This window comes from Notolepis coatsorum (genome assembly GCF_963971535.1).
Source record: "Notolepis coatsorum genome assembly, chromosome: 20".
NCBI classification, from domain to species: domain Eukaryota; kingdom Metazoa; phylum Chordata; class Actinopteri; order Aulopiformes; family Paralepididae; genus Notolepis; species Notolepis coatsorum.
In genome coordinates this window covers 39,073,682-39,087,514 of record NC_140184.1, presented here as the reverse complement: position 1 = coordinate 39,087,514, position 13,833 = coordinate 39,073,682, and positions in this window count along the sequence as shown.

Below are 13,833 nucleotides of genomic sequence, written 5' to 3'. Positions count from 1 at the left end.
TCTTCGCCATGCGAATGGAGAACCAACCCCAAGCACACCGTACTTGGTATTCCCAGGCGGTCTCCCAACCAAGTACTAACCAGGACCAACCTGTGTAGCGGCCGAGATCTGACGAGATCGAGCGTGTACAGGTTGGCATGGCCGTCAGCCATTACGACAGTGCTGAGTAAAAAACGTACCCAACCAGGGTCTCCATAGTGCTTAACCCTGTGACACCCGGACCAACCTGGCATTTTTCCCCCTGAAAAAAGCCCAAGTCTCTCAGGGTACCAGAACAGCAGATCTGCATCCCCGGCGGACAACGGGTTCAACTGATCCGGACCAGCGTGACCAGAACCAGTCCCGTGCCCTAACCACGCCGACATGCCTACTCCAGGAGAAAGGGCAGATATGCGTGTTGATCTTTAACATGAAAAGAAGGCGCCACCCAGACGTTCGGGCGAACCGCGCCCGGTGGCCCACCCCCAGGGCGTGAGACCCCTCTACATATGTTCAGATCCATTCCGTCATCATCCCCCAGACATGAACGAGAATCCGTCGATAACAAAAACCAGGTCGTTGGATTTGGTCGTCGGAAGAGGAAAAACCTCCATCCCAGTTGCTTTATAAAAACGCCGTTTTAACCTCAAGCAACCAAGGCGTGCCAGTCAGTCGCCTGTTTACAGAACACCCCGAGCTAGCACTATACGTGCGTCGGGACACACCCACATCAGACCTGTCATTGAATCCCCAAGGCGCCATGGGGAACGACAAGAGGGGTGTGACACTTCCTAACTCCAACTCTTTTTAGTAGAAAAGAAGGAAGCACCAACAGTATGTATCCCAGTCTACACAGCCGGGGGTCAAATTTTTTCACATTTTTACATCCCACCACCCTCCCATAGGAAGGAGACGGGAAGAGAGAATTCCCACGCGAGCTGTACAGATTGAAAAGAATATATTGCACCTTGAGCCATGTAAAAAATTGGATTTAGGGCTCTCCGGGGAGGAGGCACTGAACCCATACACACTCAATAATCGAATTGAATCGAATACATACACAATAGAGTAGGACTCCTTCTAGAGGGTCCACTCACCTTGACAATCTGAGGAGGAGGCTCTGTACTCTGAAGGAGGCTCCCTCACATGGAAGATGGAGTCCCAACTCACAGAAGGCCCGAATAGGAGCCTGGTGAGGAGGAGCCCTGACCACCCCCCGAAACAGATCCATCACATGGACCTGAACAGCACACGGAAGTCCTACCAACAGAGACGCGCACGGTGACGTACTCTATGGCGGGGGAATTTCTGCGGTGCACACGCCCAATATTCCAGGCCGTGTGACCAGGAAACCCCCCCCCCCCCCCCCCCCCCCTCACCCTGTAACGTGCCGAACCGCAATGTGACAGGAACCTTGAAGGACAGGTGGGTTTACCCCTGACCAACAGAAAAAAGGGGAAGGAAAGGTTACCAGTTCACCCCTTTACGACCCCACACCCATGATACAATGTAATGACAAAAAGAGAATATGACACAGTCATAGTCAGCTCTATGAAGTGTCTGACAGCTTCATACAGCGCATGAGCTAACCTGCTATCTGATTTTTACTAAGGAAAAAAACACAGAATAGAGAGGGCTCTTCAAGAGCCCCGGTACCAAACTTACACATGTGCTTCTGTGGCCAGTCCAACCCAGTTGTAGGTCACATGACACACACAACCCATCATCACCTACAAAAAATGGCAAAAACACTCTACAGAGGAACGCCGTTTTTCATAATGAGAGAATACATAATTCTCGATTATTATCGGCCACAGGCCTTGCTAAGCACACACGAAAGCGACCAAACAATCTTTTCTTTTAGGAAAATAAAGTTTCTCCAGCAGTTTTAGCACAACCTCAGCAATCAAGCTTTAGGATTACATCGCATCCCTACCACACAGAGACACAATGTAGTGCAACAACATGTCTGATAGGAGGATGAAGAAGTCCCCAGGGAACCGGGGGGAAACACAATCCTCCTACTTTACCCTTAATACGGCCAGTTAAAACAGGAAAACCTGTTAATATGTGAACACACTGTTCATTGTCATTACAGGCTGAGAAAATAACATTCTTTACTCATTTGTCACTAAGCATAGCTTTATAGGTTAGTTAACCCCCTTAGTTGTGAGTACACGGTACATATAAACACACATGATGTTTCTCAACACAACAACCAGATCATTTTCACATCTGAAACAACAACCCGATTTGCATGGAGAAGCTAAATACCTAGTGACAAGACAATTCACACACAACTCGCGTCATATCCTAAATGTAGTGTAGTAACACTCGTTTTGGAAAACATCGTTATTTACAAAACATTTAGAAGGGAAAGCCAGAAGAAGTGTACAAGGTCTGGTCAGACCTGGCCTACCCGGAGCGTAGATCAACGAAGTGCAGTCTCAAGACACTGTAGAAAACACAGCCGTCCTGTGTTGTTCGATCTGGGCAGCATCGCCGCTCCAACCCGTCGCTACGGTCCCCTTTGTTGACGCAGGCTTTGCCGTCCTGGCCCAGGGCAGGTTCGACGAACATCCTCTGTCAAAGATGACGTCGTAGTCAAGAGTGTTTAAAACATGTTATAATCAAAGCACGTTCAACAGAGTAGCATTAAGCTAACGGCCGCTCCAACCGTCGGTCGCTACTGCCCCTGCCCGCGAGACGGCGAACGAACAGCGCACGCGACCAGAGGGGAGCTCGCGGCGGCGCGCGAGGAGCCGGAACCACCCCGCGCTGGGCCTTGGCCGATAGCAGCAAGCTAACGTTTCCTAGTGATCACAGCAGGCTAGCGCCGCAGCTAACAGCTGACTGGCTAACAGTAGGCCCAACCTAGGTAGGCCACGCAGTGATCACAGCAGGCTAACGCCGCAGCTAACAGCTGACTGGCTAACCGTAAGCTAAGCAGCTATCACCTGAACTTGTACACAATGATTTAACACTCACCCAGACAGGCCGCCGTTCTGAAACCCTCCTCACTTTTTAAGAGAAAAGAGAAACAAGATGTTAACACAGTTTTACAACGGTGATTTTACCAACACCCGACGGAGCCAGCACAATACCCAACTGGCCTGTGTAGCTGACTTTGAAAACAGATCTTCCGCTAAAGAACATCTATGCCCATATCTCCTTGTGAGGGAATACTCTCATTTGGCTATGAAAGATGGGGCCTTAACACGGTGACAGAGAGATATCCACTCGTCCAGAAAACACAGGGATCACCAGTGTTAATGGTCGTGGCCCACTAGTCAAACTATAATGGGCTTCAGATCAAGGTCTTCCGCTGCTGCCCAAGAGGCTGAACCAAAAGACCTTAAACTGGGGCCGGTGTTCGTAAACATTGTCAGTTAGCCCCCATAGCACTAACAGACAAGTGGAGCCGCAAGCAAACAGTACTCACCCAACCTGAAACCCACCGCTTCTCACAACAGCGGCGCGTCCTACAGTTCAGCTGTGTCCTGAAAGGTTTCACCCCAACCAACACAGCAAGGAACTGCAGTTGAGAGGCATGCAGCGGCGTGCTCCCAATACGAAAACCGGTGGAGGATTTTTAGAATGATCACCATCTTCCAGACACTCCAGTGACGAAGACAATATCGCCGTATTTTCTCGAAAATAGTGAGAGAGAAAATAAAGATATGATGTCAACGTATCTCCTTGTTCTTCCTTTCCTCGTAAACATTGCTTTTCCAGTCAATATTTTTCTCCACGTCAAGTGGGCATATAGCAACACGTTGCTTGTGATGAAATTTGAGAAGGAGATGAGTGTGTGGCACCACCCCTGCTTATATAGGTAAGCGGATGGGGGTGTGGCCAGATGAAAGCTGGCATTTAAAGGTACATTTTGAAATGTATTCAGTGTATATATGCTGAAGCGAGATATATGCATGAGACGCTGAGCGTGAGCTAGTGTGATACAGAACTAGCCTTGCAGGAATTAGCCTAGACCAATCCGATAATAACGTTAATATTCACGATGCTATAAAATGGGAACGTATTGATGAAATTATTTTTTCTTTATGGCATATTGAAGGGAAGGTTTATAGTGTCAATTGACAATGACAATAGACACATTGCAATAATTTTAAATATAGATTTAGCTCTACAAACAACCTCACGCATAGTTAAACCTTGTTATGAGAAGCTGGCCTTATAGAGTGGGGCCCGTCTAATCCCAGTGGCCGTCAATGTGTTAAACAGACGGTTTTGTAGATAATAATAATAATAATAATAATAATAATAATAATAATAATAATAATAATAATAATAATAATAATAATAATAATAATAATAATAATAATAATACACTTTATTTATATAGCACCTAGATACAGTACAAAATTCTGCCACCCGGACACATGCAATTTGAAATATGATTATAGAATATAGAATATCAGGCCTATGAATTACCTTATTATGGCCAAGTCGCACATCTATGGATTGGGCCAAATCTCCCCTTTCCAATGGCAGAGTTCAATCTGGCTTTAGTATCACCAGGCGTGAATCTTACTTTTTTATAATGGAAATGTCTGTGGCATTTTTCATCAGATTCCAACGCAGTTTTTTGCTAGACGTTCACAGAAAGGTAGAGAAACTAACTTCGTTCTGTTTTATCGCAATAACGTTCAAGTTTGTGGGAGATGATCCCGGAAAATAAGAGAAATGAAAAAGTAAATCTAGGAGTCAGATGATGGACAGGGGCTGGCCTGAACTAGGAAGTGTAGTTTTATTTTTTTATTCAAAAGCCGATAGAAAGTCCTGGGTCTCCTCTCCTCATAGGACTACAAACAAAATTTCCTCGCGTCAATTCTCGTTTTTCTCGTAAAATAATTGTTTTCTTTTTTAGATAATGGTTGAAGAATTGCGTCTTTAGTCGACGGCGAAAGATTGGACGGGTTTCGGCTGTCCTAACTGGGGTGGGTAGTTCATTCCACCATTGTGGGGCAAGGACTGAAAATAGGCGACTTCTCTTTGATGACCCTCCCGGAGCTTGGATAGGAGTAGGTCTGAGGCAGCCAGAAGATGCAGAGCGTAGGGGTCTTGAGGGTGTGTAGTTAGAGACCATTGACCGGAGGTAGGCGGGAGTGGTTCCCTTTGCCGCACGGTAGTGATGCACCGATGTAAAAATTGTGGCCGATACCGATAACCGATATTAATATTGGTGTTCTGGCCGATACCGATATTTACAGATGTCGATATCTCTGTATAGAAAACACTTTTTTATGATAATCAAATAAAGAGCTATTTTCCAAAACGCATATTTTTTTTTTACTATTGTAACTTATTTCCAGAAAGATATTTTGAAACTATTTAAGGCCAAAACATGTAAAAAAAATAAAAAGAAAAGATAAAAAAGAAAAACAATAATAATATATTTTTTTTATATATTGGCCCATATCGGCCCTATCTTGATATCGGACCGATACCGATGTGTAAAAAAACTGCCATATCGGCCGATATTATATCGGCAGCCGATATATCGTGCATCACTACCGCACGTTAATTGGGGACAATTGACCAATGGTTATAGGCTTTTTTTATGTTTCTTATCCGGGTAAGAGTGCTTAAAATGCTTACAATTTGATCTTGCCTAAGAGAAAAGCAAAAATAAGAAATTATTTAAGAACAAAATAAGAGGAAATCTGTTCTTATATCGCTTTGTGAATGAGGCCCATTGTTCTTTCATCTCAGAAACATATCAAAGGTACAACCATAAATCAAAACTATGCTGAGAAGCTAATTCATGCATTTGTATGAATCTAACCGGTTAGACTACTGTAATGCACTTTTCACAGGTCTCCCTAAGAAAACCACAGAGACGCTTCAGTTCATCCAAAACTCTGCAGCCAGACTGCTAACCAAAACCAAAAAGAGAGAGCACATTAGTCCAGTCTTAGCTACTTTACACTGGCTTCCTGTAATGTTAAGCATTTACTCCAAGGTCCTTCTCCTTACATACAAAGCTCCCAATGGACAGGGACCTAGCTACATTGCCAACACTCTAATAAATGACATGCCAGCAAGAACACAGCGATCATCAGCTGCTGGGCTATTAAAGGCTCCCAGAAACAGTCAAAAGAAGATCGGTGATTGTCAACTAAACTCTAGAACAAACTGCCCAAAAACATCAAGTAAGTAAACTCCATGATCAAAACTGCTAAAAAGAATTTCATCAATGACGAAACTTTGGAAAACAAAAATAAACCCTGTGAACTTTGGAAATTACTCAATAATCAACTAGGCTGCAGTAAAAAACTTAAAACCAGATTTTCAAACATAAACATAAAGGCGGACAACACGCTCATCACAGACAAGCTGGATGTGGCCAATTACTTAAACATTTTCTTCACAAACATAGCCACAACACTGGTAAATAAACTACCCTCCCACTCAGGATATTTTGGGGTAGAACACATCATAGCCTACTACAATAACCTAGGGGTCCGCAAAGACGATGTCAAACTAGAAATGGTAACAGCTGAGGTACTCAAAAAACTGAGCGCCCTCCAACCTAACAAGGCCACTGGCCATGACAATATCCCCTCCAAATTCCTCAGAGACTCAGCAGCCATCATCACCCCAGTCATCACACACATAATAAACCTCTCCATAAAACAGGGACACGTACCCAAATACTTCAAAATTGCGAGAGTAACCCCCCTGCACAAAAAGGGCAGCAAATTAGATCCAGGCAACTACCGCCCTGTTTCTATTCTTACCTCCATCTCGAAAGTCATGGAAAAAATAATATACTAACAGGTCGAAAAGTACCTAGCGGAAAAAAATCTAATCTTCGAATTCACATCCCACTCCACTGACACATGCCTTCTCTATTTGAACAACCACATCAAACAAGAGGTGGACGCGGGCAAATACTGTGGCATGGTCATGCTGGACCTACAAAAGGCCTTCGACACTGTCAATCACTCCATTCTGATTGACAAGCTAAAAGCAATTGGTTTTGATAGTCTATCAGTGAGCTGGATGCAATCCTACCTGGAGGGGAGAGAACAGATGGTGGAGGTAAACGGTACCCTATCCCCCCCCTCCCAGTGAGCTGTGGTGTTCCACAAGGAAGCATACTAGGACCGCTACTGTTCCTAATTTATGCAAATGACATGTCGTCAGCTTGTGACTGCAACTTGTTCCTGTTCGCGGACGACTCAGCCCTGCTGGTCTCTGACAAGAACAAGTTATAGGTTGAAAAAACCCTCAGCTCGGAACTAGGCAAAATCTGCACCTGGCTCGCTGACAACAAACTATCATTACACCTGGGTAAAACAGAGTCCATTCTCTTCGGTTCAAATAACAAACTTAGCAAGGCCGACGGCTTCTCAGTTACAGTGGGTGACAATATTGTCACAAGGAAAGATGAAATTACATACCTGGGTTCTATCCTAGAGGCAAATCTTTCCTGTGACAAAATGGCATCCAATGTAATAAAAAATGTCAACCAACGAACTAGATTCTTGTACCGGATCTCCTCTCTGGTAAACAAGAATACCCTGAAGACTCTGGCAGGAGCACTCATTCAATGGTATTATGACTATGCTTGCACCTCATGGTACCAAAGCACCTCAAAGGCGCTAAAACAAAATTACAAACATCACAAAACAAACTGGTCAGACTACTGCTTGACCTTGACCTAGAACCCAACTCACCCCTGCCCACTTTGACAACCTAGATTGGCTTAGAGTAGACGACAGAGTACAGCAACTTGCAATGGGCCTGGTCTACAAGATACACTACACGACTAAGGTACCCCTGTACATGTCAAAATACTTCCCAAAGGTCAGTGAATACCACGACCACAACACCAGAGGGAGCTCCACAAATCATGTTAAACCCAGATTCGGCTCAAACAAGGGACTACACGTTTCGCAATTATGCCACATCAATGTGGAACGCCCTACCCACAGCTGTAAAGGAATGTGAATCACTACCCACTTTTAAAACCACTCTCAAGGAGCACCTATGGCAGACGGCAATTCGAAACTGGCCCCTGTAAATGTCCTAACCCAACCCCCTCCAATATACAGTAAATGTCCTAACCCAGTAATACACAAGACCCTCTTCTTGGACCAAGTAAGGTTTCATCAATAATCCAATGTACAGTTACCCCCACCCGCCTACTTATCCCCCCCACCCCACCCACCCACCTCCAATGTACAGTCGCCCCCCCCCCCCCCCACCCCACCTACCCAACCCCCCCCACCTCCTCCAATGTACAGTTTCTTCATCAAATGTATATATATATCATCTCTTTTTTTATTTATTTTTTACTCTTTTTGTATCACAAACAGTACTGTATTTGTAAATCTGGTATGTCATAAATGTATAGATGTAGCAGTACTGTCTATCTGTATGTCATGTATGTCATATATGTTATGATGAATTGAAAATGGGGGACCCTGATGTAAACAAGACGAAAGTCTTTCTTCGTCTTCTTCGTTTTGTGGCATTAACGTTATATAGTTACACGTTCAATAACATCAGCATATTATTTACCCGACCATAGCTAGCATTGTTTTTGTTGGTCATTCATAGCTCAGTCCCTTCCTTTGCTCAGAGAGCATGTACTGAATTGTACCCATTCTGCAATCTGTTAATAAAGTTTTCAATCAGACAAATGTATAGAAAAGCTTTTATTATAACATTCGTTGCAGTAAAATCATTATGCCTTGTTTAGTCATCCTGCGGAGCGCTGGTAGTCCACTCGGGGGCCGCGGGGAGCTAACGTTATTAGCTTTGTTGTTGTTCTCTCGTCAAAATCAATAGCGGACATCCCGGAAGTAAAAAACTAATAAGCGATTGCCGATTGGTGATAAGAACAGCAGGAGGTGGGTGCTAGCAGTGTGACGTAATTGGCAGAATCGACTGTCAATCAAAATGGTTCTGTTGTTCCTGACACGACACATGCATTGCAAACTCAGACTAGACAATTCCGCGTGGGGGAAATTGTGAAGTGTGGGTGACGCCTGTGCACCGCCGGCCAACGGGAGAGGGTCTCTTGCGCGTCTCTATGACAAACGGTTCAAAAGATACAAAAAGGGGGAGGAGCCAAACTATGGGCATGGTCGACATAGACCAATGAAAGAGGACATCCCTACTGAGTACAATGGCACAACCCGCAAAGTCTGTACCACAAACGATTACACCATTACACTATTACACTATTAAACTATTACACTATTACACTATTACACTAGCACACTATTACACTATTACACTAGCACACTATTACACTATTACACTAGCACACTATTACACTATTACACTATTACACACTATTACAGTATTACACTATTACACACTATTACACACTATTACACTATTACACACTATTACACACTATTACACTATTCCACTATTACACACTATTACACTATTACACTATTACACTATTACACACTATTACACGCTATTACACTAGTACACACTATTACACTATTACACACTATTACACTATTACACACTAGTACACTATTACACACTATTACACTATTACCACTATTACACTATTACACACTATTACACTTATACACACTATTACACTATTACACTATTACACACTATTACACTATTACACTACTACACACTATTACACTATTACGCACTATTACACTATTACACACTATTATACTAGCACACTATTACACTATTACACTATACTTACACTATTACACACTATTACACTATTACACACTATTACACTATTACACTATTACACACTATTACACTATTACACACTATTACACTATTATACTAGCACACTACACACTATTACACTATTACACACTATTACACTATTACACTATTACACACTATTACACTATTACACACTATTACACTATTACACACTATAACACCATTACACTATTACACACTATAACACCATTACACAATTACACTATTACACTATTACACACTATTACACTATTACACACTATTACACACTATTACACTATTACACACTATTACACACTATTACACTATTACACTATTACACACTCTTACACTATTACACACTATTACACTAGTACACAACTATTACACTATTACGCACTATTACACTATTACACACTATTACACTATTACACACTATTACACACTATTACACTATTACACTATTACACACTATTACGCACTATTACACTATTACACACTATTACACACTATTACACACTAGTACACTATTACACACTATTACACTATTACACACTATTACACTATTACACACTATTACACTTATACACACTATTACACTATTACACACTATTACACTATTACACTACTACACACTATTACACTATTACGCACTATTACACTATTACACACTATTACACTATTATACTAGCACACTATTACACTATTACACTATTACACACTATTACACTATTACACACTATTACACTATTACACTATTACACACTATTACACTATTACACACTATTACACTATTATACTAGCACACTATTACACTATTACACTATTTCAATATTACACACTATTACACTATTACACTATTACACTAGCACACTATTATACTATTACACACTATTACACTAGCACACTATTACACACTATTACACTATTACACTATTACACACACTAGTCTCTAAGACAAACGGTTCAAGAGATACCTAAGGGGGTGTGGCCTAATGGGGCGTGGTCTAAGGATCGGGGGAGTGGTCAACATCGACCAATGAAAGAGATATCCCTACCGAGTCCATGCACAACCCGCAAGTCTCTACGACAAACGGTTCAAGGGATACATTGAGGGGGTGTGGCCTAAGGGGGCGTGGTCTACGGATCGGGGGAGTGCTCAACATTGACCAATGAAAGAGGAAATCCCTACCAAGTACAATGGAACAACCCGCAAGTCTCTACGACAAACAGTTCAAGAGTTACACTAAGGGGTGTGGCCTAATGGGGCGTGGTCTAAGGATCGGGGGAGTGGTCAAAATCAACCAATGAAAGAGGATATCCCCCAATGAAAGAGGACATCCCTACTGAGTACAATGACACAACCCGCAAGACAGAGGGCGCTGTCAAGCAATTCAGTACTGCTACACAGAGGGGCGATTAAGGGTTAACTCCATGAGAGGTCATTGGCAGGTCAGCTGTAGCCATGAGCCATGACAGCTCGGGCACATTGAACGCGCACGCACCTGGCCAGACACACTGCCGACTTCAGAGCGCACTTCAGAGCGCGCTGCAGCGCGGAGCCCTCCATAGAACCAGCAGCAGCACGAGCCTCTCTCTCTCTCCCTCTCTCTCTTGCTCTCTCTCAAGTTCAAGTTCAAGTTCAAGTTCTTTAATAGTTGTCATACAGAAGTACAGAATACTTTCATACAAAATGCTTCTTACTGTTACGCTCCAGAGACTGTGCTAGACAAGATAGTATCAAATAACATAATAACATAATATAGCATGAATTTAGAAGAAGAAAATGAGGTCACAGTTGTTCGGTATAGACATATGTACAATGTTCTGAGTTACCATATAATATACAATACACAATACTATGCAGTGTACTAATGTACAGTACTATCTAGTGCAAAGCAGAAATGGGATGAGGTACAATTTTAGGTACAATTTACAGTAAGGTGTACGAGTTGTAGTGCCAATCCTTCATCCATAAATATAAAGTGTGGGGAGTGGGTGCTACAGTGTGTTGTTTAAAGTGGGTGTGTGCTATAAAGTGTGTGTAGTGGGTGCTACAGTGTGTTTGTTTAAAGTGAGTGTGTGCGTGTGGATGTGTGTGCTATGTGTGTTGGTGGTTGTTGTTGTGTAGTGTTCATTCATTGTTCGTTTAGCAGCCTGATGGCCTGGGGATAGAAGCTACTTCTGAGTCTTTCTGTGCTCGCCTTGAGACTCCTGTATCGCTTGCCTGACGGCAGCAGTTCAAAGAGGCAGTTGTTCGGGTGGCTCGAGTCCTTAATAATTCTCTTAGCCTTCCCCTTGCAACGCTTGTAGTAAATGTTCTGGAGGGTGGGGAGCCCCCCTCCAATTGTGCGTTCGGCTGAACGTGTCACTCTTTGTAGTCTGCTTTGGTCTTTTGCAGTGCTATTCCCAAACCAGGACGGTGATGTTGCCGGTCAAGATGCTCTCTATTGTACATGAGTAAGAAGTTCTTAAGGATCTTCTGGCTGACTTGGAACTTCCTTAGGCGCCTGAGGAAGTAGAGGCGTTGTCGTGCCTTCTTCACCACACTGTTAATGTGTGTGGTCCATGTCAAGTCCTCGGATATGTAGGCTCCGAGGTACTTGAAGCTGTTGACTCTCTCAACCGGTGCCCCGTCGATGCTGAGGGGGCTGTAGTCCTTGACCCCTGACCTCCTGAAGTCCACAATCATCTCCTTTGTTTTGCTGACGTTCAGGGAGAGGCTGTTTTCCTGGCACCATCCCGCCAGGACCTTGACCTCTTCCAGGTAGGCCCTCTCGTCGTTGCAGAGATCAGGCCCACCACCACTGTGTCGTCAGCAAATTTGACGATTGTATTGCTACTCCGCTGAGCCACACAGTCGTGTGTGTACAGGGAGTAGAGGAGGGGACTCAGAACACAGCCCTGGGGGGCCCCTATGTTGAGGGTGATGGATGAGGAGGTGCAGTTGCCTGCTCTCACCACCTGGGGTCTGCCAGTCAGGAAGTCCAAGACCCACTGGCAGAGGTCATAGCCCAAGCCCAGGTCCCTGAGCTTGGCTATGAGTATGGAGGGGACTATGGTATTGAATGCCGAGCTGTAGTCGATGAATAGCATTCTCACATAGTTCCCCTGCCTCTTGTCCAGGTGTGATGCTGCTGTGTGCAGCACATGGGATATGGCGTCCTCCGTGGACCTGTTGGGGCGGTATGCAAATTGCAGGGGTCCATGTTGATGGGAGGGAGGAGCAGATGTAGCCCTTTACTAGCTTCTCAAAGCACTTCATGGCTATGGAGGTGAGAGCTACAGGGCGGTAGTCGTTGAGGCAAGCAGGCTTGGATTTTTTGGGTACAGGGATAATAGTGGACTTCTTCAGGCAGGTGGGATGACAGCCTGTTCTAAGGACAGGTTAAATATGTCAGTGAATACTGGGGCCAGTTGGTCGGCACAGACTTTTAGGACGCGGCCGGGGATGCCGTCCGGACCTGCTGCCTTCCTTCTCTCTCTCTCTCTCTCTCTCTCTCTCTCTCTCTCTCTCTCTCTCTCTCTCTCTCTCTCTCTCTCTCTCTTTCACTCTCTCTCTCTCTCTCCCTCTCTCTCTCTCTCTCTCCCTCTCTCTCTCTCTAGAGAGAAAACGAGAAAGAAAGAAAGAAGGAAAGAAGAAGAAAGAAAGAAAGAAAGAAAGAAAGAAGAAAGAAGAAAGAAGAAAGAAAGAAAGAAAGAAAGAAAGAAAGAAAGAAGAAAGACAAGAAAGAAAGAAAGAAAGAAAGAAAGGGGGAGAAAGAGACTGGGGAGAGAGAGAGAAAGAAAGGCAGGGACAATAAAGAAGAGAAAAATAGAGAGCTGTACTGTATTGTACCCATTCTGCAATCTGTTAATAAAAATTCAATCACGCCTCCCGCCCCGCCTCGAATCCGATTGAAGCGGAAAAGATAGCTTGCCGCCCGGGAGCCGCCCGCAAGGCGCACTCCCGCTTGCGGCCAGTGTGCACAGTAGCGTCCGTTAACATGGGAGCAGAAGTGAAGCGGCAGCCACCCGTCCGTCCGTCCGTGTTCATTCGTGTGCTGTGTGCCTGAGCCGTGAGCCATGAGCCACACACTGTTACCTAATTAGGCACGAATGACTTGCACTTTCGATGCAATGTATTTCAATGAGGGCAGACGCATG